This window comes from Clupea harengus, chromosome 9 (genome assembly GCF_900700415.2).
Source record: "Clupea harengus chromosome 9, Ch_v2.0.2, whole genome shotgun sequence".
NCBI lineage: Eukaryota > Metazoa > Chordata > Actinopteri > Clupeiformes > Clupeidae > Clupea > Clupea harengus.
In genome coordinates, this window is record NC_045160.1 from 7,674,002 (window position 1) to 7,685,107 (window position 11,106).

Genomic DNA, 11,106 nt, shown 5'->3' on the forward strand with positions numbered 1-11,106 from the left:
CATCTGTAATCCTCCTACCACCAAGAAATGATTTTCATTTTTGTTTTGTTTTAAGCATTGCAAAGAATGTAACGCCTCCACTGTGCATCAGAAAGACCAGACTTTGTTTCTTGGCCACTGAAATAAAGGCAGACCTCAGGTGTCAGGATTTAGGTTTTACAGTTTTACAATTACATTTGTTTTTCATGTTCCCCTTTTTTACACGTTTACAATTAAATTAAAGATTTAAAGATATCACATGGTGTCTTTATTGGTTTGGCTTAATGGTATTAACTTTGCAAATAATCCCTGGTGTAAGGTCTGTGTTCTGTCCGTGTTTAATTTCTGAGTTTGTCTCCCTTGTGTTGTCACATGTTTGTTCCCTTGTCTTGTCCTCGTGCTTCCTTGTTCCCGCCATGTGCTTTCCTATGTTTGTTTGTCTATGACATGTGCCCTCTTGTTGTTGTCCGTGTCTCCACCCCTCTGTTCCCAATCTCCCCGTTTGTTTGTATTATTGGTTTCACCTGTGTCCTGTTAATTCCCCTTGTTTAGTCCACCTGTGTCTGTGTCTGCCCCGCCTTGATTGTTCTCACCTGTCCCTCGTTATCTGTTGCCTGTGTGTATATATAGTCCTTGTTTTCTTGTTTCTCGTTGCGTCTTCGTAAATTGTTGTTACCTGGTATGTTCCTTGCTTCTGACCGCTGCCTGTACTACGACTATTCTCCTGCCTTTTCCCTGTTTGGATTGTTTGCCACTCTTGGACTGCCTACCTGTGTACCGAACCCGGCTAGTAAAATGTTTAACCCTTTCAACCTACCCCTGTGCTGAGTCGTGCATTTGAGTCCTTCACCTCACCCTCCATTCGTAACACCTGGTAGATAACTTGTCATCCGCAGAATTGTAAGATATAGTGTGAACAGTATTACAGATGGTAGGCACAATAAGTACACCAACCTTTCCCATTAACAAATGTTGTAATTATTACTAGTAGTGACATCTGTAGAGGCATTTATTACCAGTAGCTATTTATTTATCAAAATGTCACAGCCTAGACATTGAGAGACAACCCATTGCGTGAGTACTTTTACTTTTAATACTTAAAGTAAATTTAAAAGTAAGTACTTTTTACTTTTACATAACTAGGATTGTTGATCTAGTACTTTTACTTTTACTTTTATTTTCCTGGGTACTTGTACTTTTACTTAAGTACTAAACTTCAGTACTACCTCCACCACTGCCTAAGCATAACTCCTTTATGATGCCGTAACAAATGCTTGTGGAGTCAAGTGCAGTTTAGAGGCGCTTGTCTCCAGGGCACAGATTACACTTAACTGTTATATTTTTCTCTTTTCACGGATATAAATAAAAAAGGCTATGATTGGAATACGGGACTGGAGCTGTCCCTGACGGGACAAATCAAAATCACCCATAATTCGGGATGTCCCGGACAATTCGGGACGGTTGGCAACCGTACTTGCACCTAAATTATAACATATTTGAGTGTGATAACGTTAGCAATAACGTCAGCTAGTTCGAGGTGTATGCATAGCCTAACCATTAAATTAGCAGCACATTTCCCGTATTTAACGATGATTAAACATGGACTTACCTGAAAGTGATGCACGGGAATCATCTCGCAGTTTCTTTCTCTTTCTTTTTTCTGCCCCTTGACTCCTGTTGTCTTTTTGAGGCCATTTTCGAAAAGTTGACCTAGCCTACTGTCAAAGTTCGTCAGGCCACTGAGATAGGAATAGGCACCCACCATAGACATATATAGTTATAGTTATAGTTATGTATGTCTATGGTTGAGTGTGTATTTGTTTTGGGGTCACCATCGTAACCTTTTTTGAGCAATTAAATATATCTCTTGTTCTGCCTGTTTTGTGATATACATGCCTAAAAGGTGCCTAATATTTCTATACTGAAATAATATCGGCATTATAATTATTATAACTATGATGATTTTTCAGTTGCCTATTTTTTGTTGCCCCCTCAGGACTTAGTTTGCGTTATGGGCGCGGCGGCACTGTGTGTGTGTGAGAGTCAGTCACTTGACTGTGTAGTGTGTACCATAGAAATTAATTTGCGGAGGTCATAAAAACCAGCTACCTTCATGAACATGCAGTAGAGTGGTGAAAACCTCTCAGAACCCCTCTGAAGCGAAGCTCCAAACTACTCAAATGGTGAACACACAGTAAAGTTAGGGGAAGACAGGACTATGATGGTGTTTATATCCCTATCTGTCTGTGTGCCCTGGGCAGTTTGCATTCATGTCCTAATTCTTCCTCTCCTCCAGCAATGAAGAGTTTTTATTTAGTTTTAAATATGACACTATCACAATAAAGTCTTCCGATGTAGTTGAACGAACTTACCTCGTCTAAGGTAGAAGGTTCTGCCATTGTAGACAGACAATGCAGGCTCTCCATCATTGCCATACTGAATTGACAGCTGAGAGAGACATTTCAAAGTTCAGCATTATGTTTATTATTGTTTATTATTGCAGAATTTCACTTGTGTCAAACTGGCTCCTTACATCACAATCAATTACCACATTGGCTTAATTTGGTTAAACTGAAGCTTTACTTACAGCAGGATGTTGCGCTTGGTCATTGGAGCGTAACTGTGAATGATGAATAAACCAGGAGACAGGTGTCCATACCTAAAAGAAAGGATGTATTTAATTACAGAAATATTCCATAAGGTCCTTTTTCCATCCAGATTCCAGTGACCCGTGAATGCCAAACTCCCTTTTGAGCATTCCTTCATTTTGTTCTTCATAATTAGTTCAGTGCTCCTGGCATCATTTGATGAAGTCAGAAATTCAGCTAGGCTAAGACCTGTTTTGAGAAAGCACATTCTGCAGTTATCATCTTATTAAGATATGCATTACTAGTAGTGACTGATACACTTTCTACAAGAGAATCTGTTGTTCTGTTTTGCAATTCGCTCTGAAGCTCAGCTCCTCCCCCTTTTGATCTAACAGCAGTCTTCTGTGAGATCATTACCCAGAAGACTTTGTTCCATAAAAAAATATGCTTACAATTACTCGTACAATGATGTTATCCCGGATTAAGAAAATCATGTGTATGCCCAAACATGTTTAAAGTCCTGCTAACTGGCTAGGGTGTGATCACTTCAGCCTAATGGGCCATTAGGCCATCAGGGTCACAGCCGATTCTATGCAGGACCTGAGGTGTGAATTAAATGGTATGCGTGAGCACTGTCGGTAACTATTGTGTGAATCTGGTTTTATAGTATGCTTTTTGTTCTTCTCACAGTCTAGCAATTTTAGCAGCCTTAACATCTGACTATCAAAAGCCTTGTGAATACTGTACCCATCTTCTAATGAGAAAGTGTGAATATCGCTTTCTCTTCTTGTCAGATTTAACATTTTCATGCCTTTTATCATTTCTAATAATGGCCATAGCAGTCTGGACATTCAAAGAAACCCTACTGGTCACATCCAAGAACTGGTCTCCACAATTTAACATATTTTTTTTTTTTACAAATTAAATTAGAACAATTTGTAAATTCTAACTTTTAACGCTGAAGAGCCTTTTTGAGACCCCCGTAATGATCACAAACACTTCTATTCTCTTGGGATTAAATATGTGAGCAGTAAGCAACCCACATAGAGCATTGTCAACAAGCACAGCCCAGTCCGCCTTGGACCAAATGCCCAAATAGAGTTCTCTTCTGGAACCCACACATAGAGTCTTATAAGACCAATAATTTTGCAGAGCAAAAACACCCGAATAAATACAAATAAAATTAAATAAAACCAAATTGTCTGTTTCTACACAAGGGTTTGCCTGTTATGCCTGAATATGACTAGAGTCTACTTCCTATATTTCCCAAGATTAGGTAAGTACTATGAATTAAAATAGTACTTACCGGGGTGATGAGGAATCTTACAGTAAACTCGTATCTCAGCAAATACAAGAATGTATCTTTCGGTACTAACCTCCATCTTGATAGTAGTAATTTTATACCATATATTTGGAGACCCAGTCTTAGATTTGATCAGTCATGAAACAGGTTTAATCTTGAACAATGGTGGCCACCATTGTGAGACACCGACTGAAGTTCACTCACTCAGAGCTTCACCTAAGACTTGTCTGATTATCTATTGAAGGATTGCAGTTAAATGCTCTCTGAGAACAAAGGGTTTCACCCTCTATTCATTAGGTCTTGGAGACACGTCTCTGAGCCATTTGCTGACACTTTCATGACACTTTCATGACACTTTCACATCCTCCCTCAGGATAATCTCTCTTCTCTAACCAGAAATGCTTACATTCTAACCTAAATCCAAATAAAAGTAACAATTACAACTAGGTATAAGATACATTGAATTATTGACTATGGCATATCCTTAAATTCTGGTTCCTTCACTGCTCAAGGGGTTCACCAACGTTCGCGTGACAGAGACGAAACACCTATTTTGCATTCTCCTAGCCAAATTTCGTTGTATGCGAATACAATGACAATAAAGGCTTTTCTATTGATAATGTTTACAATGCAATTCCTTAAAAACGTACCCACAGCAGCGAAAAGGACATATCGACAGGCATTGTAATGCACGTGTTAGAACAGGCGCTTCTTAGTGACGTAGTGATTATACGGCACATTTTTTTTACGTCAATTCAATGCAATGCATTATGAGCGGCACGACTTTTCTCAACGGTTTCTGGCCAATTTGACCATGAGGAACAAAACTAGGGTGCTGTTGTTTACTGTCACCCGAGCCAACATCGAGATTTTGCCACGCCCTTTTAATGCGAATGCGCGTCCGTCCAGCGCATCTGTATCTCAGCTTCTGAAGGTCATAAACACTTGCATTTAGTCTCAAAATGACCGGAATACGCATCTGTAATCCCACATCTGTAATCCCAAGAGTTCAATAGAGGAACAGGTTACCAAATCTGTAGAGGACCTGTAAAGGAAGTTAATAATCAAGCACACATATGTTTGTAAAATGTAAAATACCTCTTGCTGTAATTGTGAAGCTGAGCTAGCTTCAACATTAATAATGATTTACAGGTCTGTCTTTTCACTTCTTCCATTAGAACAGCTTGTGACGTGAAAACATCCTTGAATTGGTGATGTCAGTCCAGTACTTCTGACAGTTCAATAAAATGATCATGTACTCTAACCCTACAAATATTTTGTCTTCTATATAATATGTGTGTGTGTTTTAACTCTACTGTTCAACTGTTATACATTTACATTACCTGCTCTTGCAGTTGTGTTTGCCTGTAACCAACACAGAGAGGTCTAGATCAACTTCTTCAGTGAGCCTTCTGGTTATACTGGTTTTATCGTGCCCAGCAATTACGCTCAGGTCACTGATCCTCCCAGGTCACAGACAATGCACAGAGAGGAGTAGATTTACTAAAAAGGTTTATTAACAAGACATTAAGACAGGACTGTGGCACAGAACAGATGTAATAGGAACCTCATTACATGCTAGGCATAAACCCCCCTTTGACCAGCTATGCCTTAACCGGAGAGCCCCCAAGTCCGGGAGGGCCCCCCATCCAGGCCGGCTGGGGCCAGGGAGGCCAACCGTGGGTCCAGCCGTCAGGGGCCACGCCAAAAAGCAGCGGGGCCGGGGTGGGGGCGCGTAACAGCCCCCAGGCCCTGAACAGGACCTCGTCAGGGGGCCACAGTGAGCAGGCCATGAACAGGAGCACCAGCATCACCTCTCAGATATCCAACGGCTCCCACCTGTCCTTCATGTAGACCCCCCAGTACAGCAGAGCACAGCACAGCAGAGCCAGTCAGGGCCAGTGTGAGCCTCTGATACTGCCCATGCAGCAGAGGGAGCCAGAGGGACACCACACAGCACTCCTTCTCCTGGTCACCTCCTCTCCTCTCTACACTCCTTCCTTGCCGTGTGTGTGTGTGTGTGTGTGTGTGTGTGTGTGTGTGTGTGTGTGTGTGTGTGTGTCAAGTTGTGCAGGTTTGTGGGCTTTACATTGCAGTGCACTAGGTCAGCACAGGTCAACCCAGTGCATGAGGGTGTTTGTCTCTCTTTCTCTCCATACGCACACATATATATATTAATATTGAAATATATATTGCACTACATCTGTTGCAGTCACATGACTTTTACTTTTCATCGTATCATTTTAAATCCATCCCCTCAGCTGTGTATTCCTCCCCCTGCCCTCTGCCTCTAACCAGCAGCATCCCTCAGGCGTTCACATCACCCTTGACTGGTTTGACCTGTACCTATCAGCCCCTCTGGCTGAGTGGCCCTCATGTGTTTGGGCTCTTTGTTTGTTTACATAATATAAAATATAATATAAAAAGGCGTATTAGAGGTCCAGCCTCTGGTCGAACACTGTGCCATCTACAGTACGAGCTGCCAAGCCCAAACACTACTGCATCGCTCCTCCCTGGAGTATCCTTCCCCGTCGGGAAAGGAACGAGAAAACTAGTTCCGGCAGTAACCAGGAGGAGGAACGCATTATAGCATCCCAAGACTCAAGCAAAGCAGTGGGGAAAGGGGGAGTAGTTTTAAAGAGGAAACAGAAATCCATTTTTGTGTATAGAGTATGTCAGTATTCAGCCCTTCCTGACTCCACATCACCACTACAACCCATGAGTAACCTGTATTAAACTGTATAGATTGTTAAACATGTTATTGAATGTCTAAAAAAAAAAAAAAGATTATACAGATTATACATAAAATTTAAAGCAAAGCATTGAAATTGTATTAAAATATAAAACATGGATCTGAAAAAAAGTCTAGGATCAAATGTACTATTTTGTTTGTACTGTAATTACTATTTGACGGAAGAATACTGGAGAGATGTACAGCCTTTTGTCCTGAGTTTTTAGTCTTTCACAGTAATGTTGAAATAATTGAAATAACCCGTAAACCCTGATTCCAGACCACTGCAGGATTCCATTAAAAGCTGCTTTGGAAAAAAAGTGTCTGCTAAATATCAGATATTTACCTTTTGTGTGTGTGTGTGTGTGTGTGTCACTTGACTGTGTACCATAGAAATGAATTTGCGGAGGTTATAAGAACCAGCTGCCTTCATGAACATGCAGTAGAGTGGTATAAACCTCTCAGAACCCCTCTGAAGTGAAGCTCTAAACTACTGAAATGGTATGGTCAACCCAGAGGGGCAGGGTAAGATATTTATCCCTGGCTAGCAGCGGCTAGTTAAGGTCATAGGGTTTACAATCATTTAAGCAGTAAGGGTTGTTCATATTAACAATTGTGTTATAAAGTGATATTCATAATTTTAAAATTGTTTTCTGTAACAAACTATTTTCTCTATGGTTGAAGCCATGTCCCTGCTACATCAGGGTGTGAAAACAAATGTGATGTATATGGTATAAAATCAACTTCATAAATAATCATCTCAAGCAAAAAAACAAGCTGAATCAATATCAGGCTGAAAGCCTTTAATATCCTTCAACAGAAGATCCTTGTGCCGCCCCATCTCCAGATTAGAAGGTTGTTGTACCGCTCAATATCAAGCAGAATGTTCCTATACGGCTCGTCCTCAAGCAGGAGATTATTGTACCGCTCAATCTCAAGCCGAAGGTTCCTGCACCACCCCTTCTCAAGTATAAGGTACGGCCCCATTTCAAGTTGAAGGGGCCTGGTGAAGAACAGAAAGAACAAAGTGGGAGATAAGTTTAAACGTGTAATTACACATTTTAAAGCAATATAGTAAATATTGCTAAAAACTATGCCAGCTGAACACACAGATGTTAGGGGAGGACAAGACTATGATGGTGTTTATATCCCTATCTGTCTGTGTGCCCTGGGCACTTTGCATTCTTGTCCTAATTCTTCCTCTCCTTATAAGAACAGGCCTATAGCTTCTACCGTCTCCATTACTCTTACTGTATGTTAAGGTACAGCAGACATCTCATCCCATATGTCATAGATGCAGAAGAAGTAGTGACTGGTGTACTAGTAGTGCAAATCAATTCTCCAGAGGCCCCGAGGATAGTTACAATACTGACTGAAATTTATATTACCAGAAATTAAGTTTTTATTTTCGTTTTAAATATGACACTATCACAATAAAGTCTTCCAATGTTCTGTAGTTGAATAGCACTTACCCCGTCTAAGGCAGACGGTTCTGCTATCGTAGACACACGAGGCGGGCTGTCCATCATTGCCATCCTGAATTGTTAGCTGAAAGAGACATTTCAAAGTTCACTTGTGTCAAACTGGCATCTTACATCACAATCAATTACCACATTGGCTTAATTCGGTTTAACTGAAGCGTTACTTACCTCAGGATGTTGCACTTGGTTATTGGAGGGTATCTGTGAATAAAGAAATAAACTTAGTTAACAAAAAGTACCCTAAATACTTTGCAGTGGACTACAGACATACATTTCTGTTAGTTTCTTCATCTAGGGTCAATCATGCATTTTCCTACAGGCTCCGTTGGTCTACAGTGCTGCTTGAAAGTATGTAAACCCCCTGAGCAGTTTAGAGTTTTCTGTTGTTTTACCATGATTTTACTATTTTATCATCACCAGTTTTCCATACATGAAATGTCAGGTTTATGTTTATCAATTGCATGTACTTGTTTAGAGGGAATTGTGTGAGTAGCCAAAAAACTACATGAAACATGGAATTAGTGTATGTGCAAAAGTAAGTGAATCCCCAGCTGCATTAGTAAAGTCAAGTAGGTAACTGATTCAGGTGAAACACATTTGGGTGCTTAATTAGTCAATTAAGCAAACCAATCAAATGAGACATCATTAGGAAAAGGATACATTGTGGTTCAATTGTGGAGACCAGTTCTTGGATGTGACCAGTCAGGATTCATGAAAATAGGGTTCCTTTGAATGTCCAGACTGCTATGGCCATTATTAGAAATGATAAAAGGCATGAAAATGTTAAATCTGACAAGAAGAGAAAGCGATATTCACACTTTCTCATTAGAAGATGGGTACAGTATTCATAAGGCTTTTGATGGAGTCAGATGTTTAGGCTGCTAAAATTGCTAGACTGAGAAGAACACAAAGCATAATATAAAACCAGATTCACACAATAGTTACAGACAGTGCTCACGCATACCATTTAATTCACACTTCAGGTCCAGTATAGAATTGGCTGTGACCCTGATGGCCCATTAGGCTGAAGTGATCACACCCTAGCCAGTTAGCAGGACTGGATATTTTAAGCATGTTGGGCCTACACATGATTTTCTTAATCTGAGATAAAATCATTGTATGAAGTGTTACAATTACGAGTAATTGTAAGCATATTTTTATGGAACAAAGTCTTCGTCCTGCGTATGTGTTTAAGGTACATGGAAAACATTGGCTGGGCAATGATCTCACAGCAGCAGAAGACTGCTGTTAAATCAAAAGGGGGAGGAGCTGAGCTGGAGCTGACATTTTCTTGTAGAAAGTGAATCAGTCGCTACTAGTAATGCATATCTTAATAAGATGATAACTGCAGAATGTGCTTTCTCAAAACAGGTCTTCAGACTTCATCAAATGATGCCAGGCAGGGACGTGCACAGGAATTTTGAAGGGCCTTTGCTCTGCCCTGGAAAAAAGGGGCAACACGTACATTTTTGTAACCGCCGTCGCCACACCCCCTCCCCCTGCGCGCATATTCTGCCTACCGGTATATCACTTGAAACTGTCAGGGTCGATCACTAACCGCCACTGCCACACCCCCTCCCCCCGCACACATATTCTGCGATTTTTTTTATATAGGCCTACATGAAATTCTGCAGCCGTTATACTGTATAAAAAAATTTAAAATTCCTTCGGAGGGGCAACTTGAGTCGAGTAGGGCAGAAAGGCAGTTGCCCGGGCAACCTTAGCCCCCTCCTGTGCACGTCCCTGATGCCAGGAGCACTGAACTAATTATGAAGAACAAAATTAAGGAATGCTCAAAAGGGGGTTTGGCATTCACGGGTCACTGGAATCTGGATGGAAAAAGGACCTTATGGAATAATTCTGTAATTTAATACATCTTGCTTCCTTTCTTTTAGGGATGGACACCTCTGTCTCCTGAGCAAGCGAATGAGTGTGTGTGTGCGCCGGCCGGCTGTATGAATGAACAAAGTGGCTATATGAAAACCCAGCTGTTGGACCACTGATTATTTCTTTTAAGGGAAATTGTTTGAATTGGAAAGGTGTAAAAAAAAGCATTCCATTTCTTTCAAACATTCATCTTCTTTCAGTCCCCACTCTCAGTTATTTTATTCTGTTATTCTGGGTTTATGGCTCTTTTCTTGTAGATGCAAATGCCCAGAGCTTACAGATAACATGATGGTGTGATGTCTCTTGTCTGATGTGATTTAAGTCCGACAATGCCTTGCTTTACCCCCACTTTTCAGTTGCCACTTATGGATGTCATCCAGTCAATTGTAATAGCTTCCAAACTATCATATGGGAGATTGAAGGATCTTTGTGACTTGGTTACTGACATTTGCTTACACTGTCTCTTCTTATGACAAATGTTCAAATCTGCTTTTGTCTGTGAATTAACCACATAGATGTAAAAGGGCGCCATGTTCATTAGCATCCAAATGGGCGCAGACCTTGCTGTCTGCAGCCCTTCACACCTAGGGCAAAGGATCTTAGGTATTAATTATGCTTACAGAAAACATTTTGCTTTCTGTCTCATGGAGATGTTGGCCAGTATTATCTTTTTTCTGAGATCTCGTTACAGAATCCTGGAAAGCTGACCGCAAGCCTCCCATAGTTGGAAGGACAATAGGGAGCAGGAACTCACCACAATGTCAGAGGGAACAGAGGGAACAGCAGGACCGTCTGAACTTCAAACAACGCCATGCAGCATCTCGCCAAGATGTCGGACGGGGGACAAGCATCACGAACAGCCAGCACCCTCAGCCATCAACCGCATCAACACCTCTGGACTCCACGGGACCACGGCAACACCTGAACCGATGACCAACTCCTCCCAAGGAGCGCTGACAGGACACCTCAAAGAAGAACGGCAATCTCCTGATATGCTCAGAGATGCATAGGCTGAATGACCCCATATGGAGCAAAGACCACAGGAGGCAAACAACTGAGACAAGCCAAGCGTCAAACACACACACACAGATACACTGTGAACAAGTCTGTGAACATGACAAACACAAACACAGACAT